This window comes from Lathamus discolor, chromosome W (genome assembly GCF_037157495.1).
Source record: "Lathamus discolor isolate bLatDis1 chromosome W, bLatDis1.hap1, whole genome shotgun sequence".
In the NCBI taxonomy this organism is placed as follows: domain Eukaryota; kingdom Metazoa; phylum Chordata; class Aves; order Psittaciformes; family Psittacidae; genus Lathamus; species Lathamus discolor.
The window spans coordinates 2,615,945-2,630,937 of NC_088908.1; the positions used below are offsets into that span (position 1 = coordinate 2,615,945).

General features: G+C 43.8%; 1 long non-coding RNA gene across 1 annotated transcript in view; it reads right to left on the reverse strand.

Annotated features, from left to right (window-relative positions):
• Positions 1-332: 332 nt before the first annotated feature.
• Positions 333-14,993, reverse strand: part of LOC136004470 (uncharacterized) — a 72,102-nt gene continuing 57,441 nt past the window's right edge. The window contains exon 5 of the long non-coding RNA XR_010608476.1: positions 333-1,904. This is a non-coding gene — a long non-coding RNA (uncharacterized LOC136004470). The remainder of the gene's footprint in view (positions 1,905-14,993) is intronic.

The following is a 14,993-nucleotide window of genomic DNA, read 5'->3' on the forward strand; positions in this document are numbered from 1 at the left end:
CAGGACACATGACCCAAACTAGCCAAAGGGGTATCCCATACCAGAGCATGTCATGCCCAGTATATAAACTGAGGGGAGATACCCGAAAGGCCCAGATTGCTGCTCAGGTTGGGCTGGGTATCTGTCAGCGGGTGGGGAGCAATTGTGTTCTCTCCCCTTGTTATTTCCCTTATCCTTAGTATTGGTGGTAGCAGTAGTAGTTTTGTATTATACCTTAGTTATTGGGCTGTTCATATCTCAAGCCGTGGGAGTTACATTCTTCCGACTCTCCTCCCCATCCCTCCAGGAGCAGGGGGAGGAAGAAGGGGAGGAGTGAACGAGCGGCTGCGTGGTTCTGAGTTACAGGCTCTCTGTAAGTTTTATTCTATACCCTTTACCCATATTTGATTCTAATACACCATTGTGATCAGCAACTGCAAAATTGAGTTATGATACATGCTAGGATACAGACACAAATTATTACTATAATGATCACAAACATGTTTTTTAACAATATCCAGTTTGGTAGCCAAGAAGTAAGTCCATGCCATAATTCTTTAAATCCCCAGTTAGTATCATCTCACATGGCCTGATGCAAGATCTTCATCTGCTTCCAGATTTCTGCTAGGTCTGTGGATATTCTGCTGTTCTGGTCTATGTGCAATGTTACTTGGGATAGGCTGGATACCTCTACCTGTAATGCCTGTATAGCAGCCAGGAGTACAACACCCAATGTACATTTTCCAGTCCATCCTGGAGGAAGAGCTTTTCTATCAGTATTATTACACAACCAATACCACCCTTTCCCTTTGGATCATTCCAATAGCCAGTTTGGGGTCCCTTAATCTGGAATTGCATTTTCCAGCTACAGTGTGTGTAATGTCCTACCAAGATATTAGCAGAACTAAGTTTTACCCAGTGCCAGCAGGTATTGTCTGAGATCATGTTTTCCCTGCAAAGACATATCACCAGGAACAAAAGGCCACTCATACGTTCATATGGAGTTCATATGGACTCACATGATTCCTTCCTGGCTGTATTCATGTCCTTAAAGTAATTGGTAGGGCTTGTAACTGTTAAGTAATTGTTAAGGCTTGTGTCTTAAAAGCAAATTTTGACTTTCTGACAATTCCAGAACTCTCAGTAGCACCATCAGCTTGGCTTTCTGTGCTGATGTGTTGGGGGAGGAGGGAGGGGAATGCAGGGTTTTAGCCTCTATTATCTTATGTTTGGTTACCACAGTGTATCCTGCTTTCCGGTTTCCATTTTCATAAAGCTGCTACCATCCACAAACAGTTCATAATTCACATCCTTCAGGGATGTATCTTGCAGGTTAGTATGACTAGAATACACCTGCTCAATAGTCTGTAAACAGCTGTGAGTCAGCTTTCCTGCTTCTGGATCAGCTGTCAAAAACACTGCTGGGTTCAAAAGGTTAGTTACTTTCAATTCTACATCCTCTTGTTCTAAAAGCACAGCCTGATATTTTAACAGCCTGCTTGGGGAAAGCCAATGACTGCTTTTCTGTTCCAGAATGGTTGTTACCATGTGAGGTACAAATACAGTCCATTTTTGTCCCAAAGTATTCAATAAAATTTTGTATTAGATGCTCTAGTCCTTTTCTTGCTTCCAGTTTTATAGGATATTGTTTCTCTCTTACCAATCTGATGTTTGGTTTCAGATGAATAGTTACTGCTTCTGCATTTCATGATCGTCCTGGTGCTTCAGCAGCCCATACTTGTGGTGTGTATTCTCCACTTCCTCTGGTATATCCGGATCAGTGGCTGGTTTCTTTAGCATAAAAACTTGGGTCTACACAGACTTTTCATCAGGAATATTGTCCTGGGTTCAGCAGTAGCAGTCATTTTTCTCCTTCTTAGTAGCTGGTGCAGCACTCTGTTTTGACTTTCTGCCTGTGAACAGAGCTGATAACACAAATGTTTTAGTCTGACAAAGGACTTTCTGAGCCTCATGCTCTGCCAGGGAGGAGGGAAAGCCAGGAGGAAGCAGAGACAGGACATCTGACCCAAACTAGCCAAAGAGGTATTCCATACCACAGCATGTCATGCCCAGGATGTAACAGAGAGTTACCCGGAAGGGCTAGGACTTGTGGGGTTGGACTAGGTATCGGTCGGTGCTCGGTCGGGTGGGGTGGGGCGAGTTATCGGTTGGCTGGTGGTGAGGTGTTGTATTCTCTTCCCTTGTTATTTCCATTATTATTATTATTATTATTATTATTATTGGTGGCAGCAGTAGTGGTTTGTGTTATACCTTAGTTACTAAACTGTTCTTATCTCAACCCATGGGATTCGCATTCTTTTGATTCTCCTCTCCGTCCCTCTGGGAGTAGGGGGAGGGCAAGAAGGGAGGAGTGAGAGAGTGACTGCATGATTTATGGCTGACTTTGTTTAAACCACAACAAACATGTATCTGAATTTTCTTTCTTTAAACCTAATTTATGCATGTAATTTACTCAGTATATCTCTATCCAATAACAGCACGGGGCACTCAGGCATGGAAAGAAATTGATGGTTCAACATCTGGTTGCCAATTTCTAAAATTTAAAGAAAGGCCGGGTTCCTGTCCACCCTGTGGCACCAATGACTGAAGGTCTTTGTTTGCTTAATTACTCTTTACAAGTATTTATAATAGAATAAGTAGCTTCTGTTTCTACAAGAAATTTTACCTTATCACTCCTCACCTAACTGTAACCAGGGGCTGTTGTGGAGAGTTTTGAATCTTCCCCCGGTCCTCCTTAATCTTCCTCTAAAGCAATCATTTTCTCTGCCTGTCCTGAAATCCCACTAAATCTCCAGTGTTTATTTTGATTCTGATGGCATTCTCTCTTCCAGTGCAGCCAGTGGAGTCTGTTCATAAACTTTTCCATGTAATCCCTCTTTCCAACTCTTTCCTCCTGGGCTGCTCCCTTTTTTCCTGTTTTCCTGGGTGAGAGTTACAGAAAACAATATTTATATTTTTTTTCTAAACACTCTGATTTTACTCCAGAGTTTATCTTATATCCCCACATATACAATGAGTGATTCCTAGTTGAAACTTGACACACTATAACCCACAATACACAATACCGTATTATATTAATAATTATATTAATAATATATATTAATAATTAGGGACTTGAACCCCTTTCCACCACCATTTGAACCATTTCAGGAAACTTGCACCAGAGCAATGGTGGTCCAATTGATAGGTCTCCCAGGCCACATTCATTATTTTTCCCAAATGATATTGGTCCTGCCCCTTAAGCTTTTGTACATTTTTCCTTATATCTTCTGTAGATTGACCTTTTATTAAATGGCTTAATTCCTTCCTTCCTTCCTTCCTTCCTTCCTTCCTTCCTTCCTTCCTTCCTTCCTTCCTTCCTTCCTTCCTTCTGTCCTTTGATTCATTTATATCTTGCCTTATTTCATATAGCTTAGACCAGTTCACTGCCTTGGGGACCGCATTCTTAATACTGAATAAAATCCACCTCTGATATTGTTTCAAAGCCTGCCTATCCTGGTCCTGATTAGGGTCCCAGTTAGGATCGGCAGTAGGTACGTGAAGATTCATTATACCTGCCAATGTGCTTGCCATTATTTTTTACTCTACTGCGGTCCAAACCATACAGATTATCATATCCCTGTCAACACTCTCAAAAACATGATGCGTAATTACCAGCCACTTGTTTCCAAATATTCAAATCTATAATGGTAAAGGGAGTCTTTACCGTGACCAGACCATCATTGCCCACAGCTTGTCTTACAGGCGCAATCACAGTTTCCCCTTGTTTTCCCTAGATTGCCTTGCTGTAAGGCAAAATCCTTCAGCCCCCTCTAACATCTCCCCTTTCCAGTGCCTGTGCCTGTTCTTGTGCTTGTTTCTCATTGTCAGCACCTTCGGCCCTGTTATTCACAGTACCCCTTCTCCGGAGGGCTACCATCAAATCCTCTTCCACATTCCTCAAATGTTTAGTGCATAACTGTCCTATGCTGCATAAAAAGCAACAGCGTTTAAGTGAATTTTACTATCTTTCTCCAAGGACAATACTAACTGGTCCTGGGGTTCAAGATTAGAATTACAATCCTTTTGCCATTCCAGATGATTTCTCAAAGTGAAAAGCATTTCTGCATAAGCTACTTCATCCCACTTTCCTTCTCATCTCAAGAATAACATCAATTGTAACAAAGTATTGTAATTAATTGTGCTGTTCACAGGCCACTTTTCTCCAAAATCAAGTTTGTTCAATGATTGCCCACTGATTACAGTATTTTACCAAAGTCTCCCAAGTAACTGAACCACCTGGGGGTCCACCATTTTGTTTCAAAGTCTCCAAAATAACTGAGCCACCCGGGGGTTCACCAATTTGTTTCCAGTGTTGCAAAATGCAACCCAATGAGGATTTCTTCAAAATCCTGACCTCCACCCAGATTCCAGTGTTGCAAAATGCAACCCTGTGGGGGATTGGCTTGTCGAAAAAGGTCACGTTCCCATCGACGAGCTGAAACAAGACATCTGTGTAGAACATGGTGCAGACTTCTCACGCCAGATAATGAGGAACTGAAGGACACTGGCAAACAGCAATATACTATGACCAATCACAGCCAAGGACACTAAGCGATAAGTGCATGAGAAAGAGGATGGTGGGGGGGTGCACGGTGTAGCTGCAAAAATGTAGAGCTTACGCAATGCCTTATTTGTGCCAGAACCAATCAAGTGCCTAGTATTTGCATATTTACTGTTATATTAACCGAAGGTAGAAGCCCAATAAACGAAGCTTGCTGTTAACTCATATTGAGTCGTCCAAGTCTTCCTTTCATGACACAACCCAACAGGGACCTTTTCAGGATTCCCCCTTTGGAGGCAGTGGTACCCATGATCCTGATCTCCACCCAGATACCAGAATCTGGACAACCAAAACCAGAACCAGACTACCTTTTACCCACCGTGCAGGGCATCCTCTGCAACTAATGTGGTAAGGAACCAGAAAGAATGCCTTTTTAAAGAAATAAAATCAGGGGTCTTAGCGAGGTCCAGAGTCAGTCCGACAAGCTGTGGTACCTTTCAGGGAAATTCCCCCAGTGCCAGCGTGAAGGTCCCAGAGACTCCCCATATCCACGGGAAACACGGCAGAGGGTCCCTGTGCCAAATTGTGGCTGTGTATTTAGCATTCTCATGCATATTCATAGCTTTCCCAGGAACTAATTATAATATTTGCAACCTAATTAAGCATGTGCTTTCTTGCTGAGTGGGGGTCTCTGATGGCCATTGATAGTCTTCCTCAATGTGTTTACTGAATGACCTCAGTGCCTGCGCATGCTCACAAGGTCCTAGTGCTGAGTCAGCAGTTGGTAAGTCTTTGCTTCTGTTCTCTTTCAGTCTCTCTCCACATTGGGTGCCACTCTGCTATCTTAAAGGCTAGCATCCCTGGTCTTATTTGTTATTAATAGCTGTTATTAATCCCATTATGTTCCTTCCTCCATCAGCTGAACATTCCTTTCTCTCTATGTGTTAGCAAGTTCGAACAGTTTGCTGTATTGCTATGTTAGTTTAAAGCCACACACACTATTGTTAGTTTAAACCTGTGATTTAAACCTGCACTTTAGTAAAAAAATGAAGTATTGTTTGGGAGCAGAACTGATGTTTATTGTTTCCATCTCTTTCAGAACACTGCAACTAGCAGACCTTTCCCTTTCAGATTCTACTTTTACTCACAGATGGATGCACAGCCTTGGCACAGCAAAGGCTTTTTTGCATTGTCAGCTCCTGCATTTGCAAATAGTGATTTAGTCATTCACTGAACTTGACTCAGTTAGAAATAAGGAAAGTTTATTACTGCTCTTTTAGAAGAAGCAAACTTAAAGTGGGATCAGTTGTTGTGGGAAATTGGGTCAGCTCTTTGAGACATGTTGGCTGTGAATCTGGACTCAGATTAGTTAACTCCTTGAAAAGTTATGCCTAGGAAGTAACTGCCCCATGAAGATGCCTGTCCGTTTCCACTAGCAGGTAGCTCACAGCAGGCTGTTTTGTGTACTAAGTGAAAAGGCAGTTTTATAGAATATTATTCTTAAGTAATTCAAATTAGTATTTAAATAACAATAAATTAAACTCTTCATCCACCTTGAAACAGAGAAGAATGGAAATGGGATATTTTTGCAGTTTAACTCTTCTGAAATTTGTTCCAAATTACACTTTCTGCTAGTAGACCATTACAGATGAATACAAATAGATTAGTTCTATCCCTGAGTAAAAATTAAGTATTTGGGTCAAATTGTGATCTCAATAGAAGCATTAGGGCAATTCAGTAACTTTGGGATCTGTCTGGATTACTGAAAGCATGTAGAAAAAAGCATCAAATGGAGCAATTCAGATAAACCTCTGTGGACTAAATATTACTGTCTGTGATTGAGGGGACCAGACTGGGTTGTGCACATGTTCTCGATCAACCTTATGTTCCTATGAAACAATTTGAGAAGCAGCTGTTATTTTACTTTAAAACTTTAGCCTGCCTGCAGTGGGATCTCTTAGTTGTTCTCTAGTTTCACAGAGGAAAATGAAATCTGGCAAAGGGCATGAGGTCTCAGAGATGTGGAAAAGCTGTGGTCAAAAGGTATACCCACAAAGGATGAAGAGAACCCCAGCAGAGGCAAATATATCCAAACCCTGCCTGTTGTGGCACCTGCCATGAGAAAAGGATGCAATGGATAGTTTGAAATGGCAAATAGAAATACATTATAAGTAGAAATTCTAGAGGAAGAATCGCTAGTTATTTCTCACCTCTCCTGTTTTCAGGGTGTGGCCTTTATGTTATATGAACAACAAATGCTTGGGTTGCAAGGACTTCTACCTCCTAAAATAGATGCGCAAGACATTCAAGCCTTATGCTTCCATAAGAATTTGGAAAAAAGGACTGACCCCTTGGAAAAGTAAGCTCTCCTCTGGCCTTGTTTTGTCATGCAAGTAAATGGAAATTGCTGTAAAATATTGCTCGGGGATAGCCAAACAAGTTTTCTATGCCTCCACTAGGTTTTTCAGTTCTTGGAGTTATTTTTGCTTTTGCACAGAAAACTGTTTTCCTCAAGCATGCATTCATAATGTGGCTAAATGAAGTTGGGGAGCTTTTTTCCTGTATTCCATATTCATAACAAAAAAGCTAATTCATTCACCCTTGGTTCACCTGGGTCTTTCTAGATCAATATTACCAGTGAGTTGGCGTATGACAATGATGCACTTTGTACCACTTTCTACCACATGACTAGTATGCACTGGACTCTGTCTGGATCTGTGGTATCTGTACATTCTCTGGATCAAAGTAAACCATCTCTAGTACAGCTAATTCCCTAAGGTACTAAATACCTCTCTCCATTGCTGTCCACTTCCTTGGGTTACATATAACATCTTCCTTGAAGGGATACATTTCCTTCACAGCTGATAGAAATTGACACCAGAGGCTGAGGGTTCAGTTCTCTTGTCCAATCACCTTGTCAATGTCTGCTTCCCTAGAAAGTGATCCCAGCTGCTTGGGTTCCCTACCCTCTAAGTCCCAGCATTGGAGCAGCCAGGTGATAATGTGCTCACCTGGATGATGGCTGAAATCTTTTTGTATATGCCACAGCTCACTCAGGGACAGGGATCAAGAGGTTACCTCTGGTTCTGCCTCTTCTTCTGTTTCTTGTGCTGGCACTGCTTTGTCCTGTTTCACTACACGAGCTGTCTTTTGTATCCATTTCTTCTTCTGTTCAGGGGTGACTAATAGTGGCATGGATTGTTTTTTCATTCAGCCACAGTGCCTGCTACCAGGGTTAGAGTGGCCACAGTGCCTGTTGCCAGGGATGGAGTAGCTGCAGTGTCTGTTGCTTTGCCATCAGATCCAGAGACCTTCTTTACCCCTTGAGTGTGCTGGATAGTATTGAGCAGGATTCAGTAGGCATGGGGCAGGGCCCAGCACATTGTGGTGGCCTGTTTGGTTTCAGGGGTATTCAAAGGATATTGAAAACTTTAAAATTCTCAAATGCTACTGTAAATAGCCTGGTGAAGAGGGGGAAGATATGGGAGGATGTCTCCTCCACAGATTCGCCCTCTGAGGAGTGTGGCATTTCATGACACAGACTCAAGTTGATGCAGACTCAAATCTCTGTTTATTACCACCAAGCCCTTTTTACCCCCTTATTCGGTACTTTCCCAACCTGCACATACTTACAACATTCAATCCCATTGGCCACTCCAGATAAATAGTCCTATCACAATGTTGCAGACCCTCTCACAACCCCCACATCCTCAGGCCTTCAACACCCCAGCTCATCGCCCCAAGGCTTGTCAAAGCACCAAGGCCTCAGAGCTCATTCCCAAACTGTTCTTCATGCAAATCTTATCGCCTTCACTCCCCACATCTCCCCCTTCTTTGTTTTGTATATTCACTATCAACACCTGCTTAAGGATCGATTAATAAGAAACTGTATAAGCTAATAAAAAGTAACAAACACTCAATACAATTTTCTCACTCGTGCTCCTAGCCTAGCAAATAAACAGTTAAAGAGCAGTTAACATTCTGCACTAACAATTGGCTTCGAACTATATAATGAAAATACAGATACATATCCATTTTTACAGATCTTAACAAATCAATTTCTTGGCTGGGGGGTATAACAACACAGCCACATCCCATGTGTCCACAGGATTCAAGGCTGCCATTGCTTCCAACAGCAGTCTGAGAGGACTCGTAGGTGTGGCAACCAACAGGCACAGAACATCTTGTCCTGTCGTATAGGCTAATGTTCTCTTTTGGTTGGACAGGAAACCACAATAGGGTCAGTCCTCTTGTGATGAAGAGACAGAAGACAAGGCGGGATGAACCCATCCTACAGGGACCCAATGAGGTCCTTTATCTGTGGAAACACAAGCATACCCTTGTCCCCAGGTTATTAAAGGGAACAGGCCAACCATTCATGAGTTTCAAGATTACGTACCTTAACATGATCTTTCCCCTGTTCAAACTTCTTAGAACCCCCAAAATGGCACTGTATAGGAGAGGTTTGATCACCAATTCTCGATAATGAGGCCTGAGCGTCCATTAATGGCCAATGATGGGGTCATTGTGATGCAGAAATGACTGTAACATCTGCTCCACTATCAACAATTCCTTGCAAAAGTAATGTTTGTCCCCCATGATTTTAAAGTAGAGGGGAACTGGGGTCGGTCCAAAGTTAATTGTTGAGTCCAATAAATTTCATGTATCTCTGTATTTCCTTATTGGGAATTGGTGGTCAAACCTCTCCAAAGCAGAGCAGAGAGCTTGTTGTTATTTTTGGACCAGAAGGTAGATCTGCCTTGATCAGGCCTTATGTGTTACGTGGATCTCCTACCCTATGGGGCAGAGACTGTTTAAGCCAATGGGGAGTACATTTAAATATGGATTTTTCCTAGGGGCCATGATTTCGCAGCAGGTCCCACCTTTAACCTGGAAGTAAGTATAGAGATAAAGTACTTGCCACCTTTCCTGTTCAGCAATGTCCAGGGCCAGGGCTTTCACCTCGGCAAACTGACTCGATTCGCCCTCTCCTTCAGCTCTTTCTGCAACTTGTCACTGGGGACTCCATACAGCTGCCTTCCATCTCCGATGCTTTCCAACAATATGACAAGACCCATCAGTAAACAAGGCATATTGCTTTTCACTTTCTGACAGTTTATTATATGGTGGGGCCTCTTCAGCAAGCATCACCTCCTCCTCTGGTGACATTCCAAAATCTTTGCCCTCTGGCCAGTCCATGATGACTTCCAGAATTCCTGGACGACTGGGATTTCCTATTCGAGCTTGTTGTGTAATTAGTGCAGCCCATTTACTCCACATAGCATCAGTTGCATGATGTGTAGAGAAGACCCTGCCTTTGAACATCCAGCCCAGCACAGGCAACCGGGGTGCCAGAAGCAGCTGTGCTTCAGTACCAATCACTTCTGAAGCAGCTCGAACCACTTCATAGGCTGCCAGTATCTCTTTTTCAGTTGGGTTATAGCTGGCCTCAGATCCTTTGTATCCCCAACTCCAAAAGCCGAGGGGTTGACCTCGAGTCTCCCCTGAAGATTTCTGCCAGAGGCTCCAGGTAGGATCATTCTCCCTGGCTGTGGTGTAGAATATAATTTTTACATCTGTCCCAGTCTGGACTGGTCCAAGGGCTACTGCATGAACTCTCTCGTTTAATTTGCTCAAAGGCTTGTTGTTGCTCAGGGCCCCATTTAAAACCACTTTTCTTCCAGATCACATGATAGAGAAGGCTTAAAATCAAACTGTAACTTGGGATGTGCATTCTGCAGAACCCCACAGCACCTAAGAAAGCTTGTGCTTCTTTCTTATTAGTTGGTGGAGACATTGCTGTTAACTTGTTGATCACATCTGTGGGGATCTGGCGACATCCATCTTGCTACTTTATTCCCAAAAATTGAATCTCCTGTGCAGGTCTCTTAACCTTACTTCGTTTTATGGCAAAACTGGCTTTCAGCAGGATTTGGATTATTTTCATCCTTTTCTCAAAAAACTTCTTCCGCTGTATCACCCCACACAGTAATGTCATCAATGTATTGCAGGTGTTCTGGAGCTTGCCCCTGTTCCAGTGCAGTCTGGATCAGTCCATGGCAGATGGTTGTGATGGCTGTGTTTCCACCCCTGGGGCAGTTGGTACCAAGTGAACTGGACACCCCTCCAAGTAAATGCAAACTGTGGCCTGCAGTCTGCTGCCAAAGGAATTGAGAAAAATGTATTGGCAATATCAGTTGTGGCATACCACTTTGCTGCCTTTGTCTCCTGTTCATGTTGATGTTCTAGTACGTCCGGTATGGTCAGCAGTCAATGGTGGTGTGACTTCATTCAGGCCATGATAGTCTGCTGTTAGTCTCCACTCTCCGTTACACTTTCACACTGGCCATGTGGGGCTATTAAAGGGTGAGTGGGCTCTCTGGTCTACGGATCAGCTTATGGATGGGAATCAAGGAGTCTCGGTTTGTGCAATATTGCCACCGGTGCACTTTTGTGGTCGCTATTGGCACTTGTTGTTCTTCAACCTTCAGCAACCCCACAACAGAAGAAGTCTCTCTCTGAGAGACCAGGCAAGGTGGACAGCTGCTCAATTTCCTCAGTCTCCAAAGCAGAAATACCAAAAGCCCATCGGTACCCTTTTGGGTCTTTGAAGTACCCTCTCCTGAGGTAGTTTAAGCCGAGGATGCATGGAGCCTCTGGACCAGTCACAATGGGGTGCTTTTGCCATTTCCTCCCAGTCAGGCTGATTTCAGCCTCCAGTACAGTCAACTCTTGGGATCCTCCTGTCACTCCAGAAATATAAATGGGTTCTACCACTTGACAGCTTGATGGCATCAGGGTACACTGTGCACTGGTATCTACTAGAGCCTTATACTTCTGTGGGACTGATGTGACAGGCCATCTGATCCAAATAGAACAGTTAATCCGATTGTCCCCTACCTCCACCTGGCTGGAGGCAGGGCCCCTCTAATAGTTACCACAACACTGGTCACTTATGTCCTGTTGACAGGGATTAGTCTTTATCACAGGAGCTGGATTAAAATCAGCTCTTCCACTCCATCTGGGAACCTGCTCACCAGAGACTGAAGTCACAGCTTTCATGAGATGATCAGCCTTGACCTTTGCTCTCCTCTTCAATTCACTCACCCGTTTCTCCAGATCTGAGGTAGGTTTTCCATCCCACTTCCTCATATCTTCTCCGTGATCCCGCAGGTAAAACCATAGGGTCGCCCATGGCATATACCTCATATCTTCTCTCTCAAGCAGTAGGACATAGTTGTTAATAGCTGAGACTTATGTTGGTGCATGTGGGGAGCTGGATAGTTCGGATAGATCATCTCTCAGTTATTTGAACTCCTGGGACAGTTTTTCCACAGCTGAAATGATGGAAGGGGTGAGATTGTCTTCAGAGTTTATGAACCATTTCATCCACTGTTAGTGGTACTATGTCATTCCAGGTTTCTGTTGCCAATGAATGGGCATGTGATGATGGTGCATTCCATGTAAATTTCAGCCACATGGGTTGTGTACATTCGACTTCATCTGGATCTGTGGGTGCATTCTCAGCATCCAGCCTGCGAGAGAACATCTCTACAATGGCTGATTCCCTCAGAGACTGGATGCCTTTCTCTAGAGTAGTCCACGTGGCCGAACGACTCATAACATCGTCCTTGTATGGAAACCTTTCTTTCACAGCTGACAAGAGCTGCTTCCAAAGGCTGAGGGACTTTTTCTCTCTTGCAATTGCTTTGTCAATTCCCCCTTCCCTATCAAGTGATCCCAGCTGCTTGGCTTCTGTACCTTCTAGTTTGTGACCATTGGCCCCATTGTCCCAGCATCGGAGCAACCAGGTTATGTTGTGCTTCCCTGGTTGATGTGTAAAATCTTTTTGCATATTCTGTAGCTTGGTTGAGGTCCTGGGTTGAGCTGTCACCTCTTCTTCTTCTTCTTCCTCTGATTCATGTAATAGTAACTCCTGATCAAATGATGTCCTGGGTAGTTAGTACATTGTTTCTCCATCTTTCTTGCCTCCTTTCTGCTTTTCCCCTTGCATACAGGGGCAACCGATATTGGCACAAGCTGGTCCTCTGGTTTAGCTGCAGTGCTTATCACTGTGGTTGGAGTGACTGCAGTATTTGTTGTCAGGGTTTGAGTAGGTGCTGTACTTTTCACTGGGATTGGTGTAGCTGCTGTGCTTGGACCTGGAGCAGCTGTGCTATCCTTTTCACTGGGGTTGGTGTAGCTGCTGTGCTTGGAGCTGGAGTAGCTGTGCTGTCTGCGCTTTGCCATCAGAGCCAGAGACATTTTTTTTTCCTTTTGAAGGTGCTTGATAGTGTTGAACAGGGCTCTGTAAGCATAGGCCAAGCCCCAGCACGTTGCCGTGATCTGTCCCTCTCTGGTATGACCAGGATGACAACACACCTCATTTAAGCGTTTTACTAGTTTTTCAGGATTTTGTACTTGTTCAGTGGTGAAGTTGCAAAGCACTGAAGGGGCCCTCTGGCTGATATACTTGAGCATACTATCCCACACACCCTGCCATTCATGACTGTCCAGCCCTGGGAAAAAACTTCTTGCTCCTCCTATATCGTCGTCTTACCCTAGACAAGACCCAAACCCAACTAGGCTTAACTTTCGAGATCAGACGAAATGGTCGTGGGTAAAACACACTCTGTGTGTGTGCCAGCATGCTGATCCCCATCACAATCAGCAGGCAGGTCTCAAGGGTACCCAACGGCTATTCACAACCTTCAGAACTCTCAAATGATGCTGTAAATAGTCTGGTGGTGATTTATGGAACAGAACTTTATAACTCACAAAGAGTTATAAAGCAGGTATGCTTATTGCAGCGCTGGGTGCAAGGAGGATCCCTCCTCCTAACTCGCACACCGAGAGCTCAACAAGCTAGATATTTATTACACACATACATATTCATCAGATTTCACAAGCATAGGAGGAGATTATTACAATTAGTTCCAAGAACTCATTAATACCATTCCGCTCCCCTCTATGCTTGTGCACTGCCATCTGGTGTTCTCGGCCTGGGGTCTTCTGGATGAAGTAAGAGGTCTTCCTCACCATGCACTTTTCACCCTTGGCACAGTTTCATCAGCTGGCAACCTCAAGTCTTATAGAGACTAGCTGAAACAGGTTCTTTTCAGACATTCATCTTCTTGAGGGAAAAGGGTCCCTGATTTTAAACAATATGTTTTGGCTACCTATTCTATTCTGTGTTATAGTTTAACCACAATACTAGCAAGAACAAGAACATACTTCTTCCCTATACTAAGTTAAGACAATCAATACATAGTTTGAAGAAAACTCTTAACCCTTTCCTTAGTCCGTTACTATTCCTCACATCAGTGGGGAGCTGTGAATGTAAGGGAATGTCTTCTTCACAGGTTGACCACCCGAGGAGGGAGAAAAAGATGTGTAATTGCTAAACACTTCCATTATATACCTCCCACAGTATAGAAGTGGTGACCACACTAGGAACGCAAGCCAGATCAGTTTCATGATGACTTGTAATACAATGTCAATTGTATTAGAAGTCATTACCATAAAGTATAGTGAAACAAGAAACTTAGCCCAGGCCCCCAGCCGATAAACACTAACACAGCAAATACCGGCTGTAAGTAAGGCACGAAATGCTGAAACTCCGAGATCAAGAGCAACAACTTTGAGAGCCAATAAATCAGCATTGTGATGAGTGACTATTAATCCAAAACAATGAATGCTTATCACAAATACGATTAGACACACTCTGGTCAGATTTGTCATTATCTCAACCCTTCGGGCACCACTTTAGGCACCACAAAGAACTGTCGTGGTTTAAGCCCAACCAGCAACCCAGAACCACACAGCCGGTCGCTCACTCCCCCCCCTCCCCTTCCTCCCCCCCACTCCTGGAGGAACAGGGAGGAGAATCAAAAGAGTGTAACTCCCACGGTCTGAGATAAGAACAGTGCAGTAACTAAGGTGTAACACAAAATCACTACTACTGCCACCAATAATAATAATGATAAGGGAAATAAAAAGGGAAGACAATACAACCCCTCATCAGCTGCTGACCAATACCCAGCCCGACCCAAGCAGTGATCTAGCACTTCTGGGTAATTGCCCCCAGTTTATATACTGGGCATGACGTGCTGTGGTATGGAATACCTCTTTGGCTAGTTTGGGTCAGGTGTGTTGTCTCTACTTCCTCCCAACTTCCCCTCCTCCCTGTCAGAGCATGAGACTCAGAAAGTCCTTGGTCAGAGTAAACATTACTGAGCAACAACTAAAAACATCGGTGTTATCAGTGTTGTTCCCAGGCTGAAAGTCTAAACCATAGCACTGCACCAGCTACTAAGATGGAGAAAAATGACTGCTACTGCTGAACCCAGGACAGGTAGATTCCCCAGGTCCCCATCAGTTTAATTCCAGTTCAGTCACTGGAGCCACCCTATGCAACTCCCTCCATGGCAGTCTCACTTCCAACATCCAA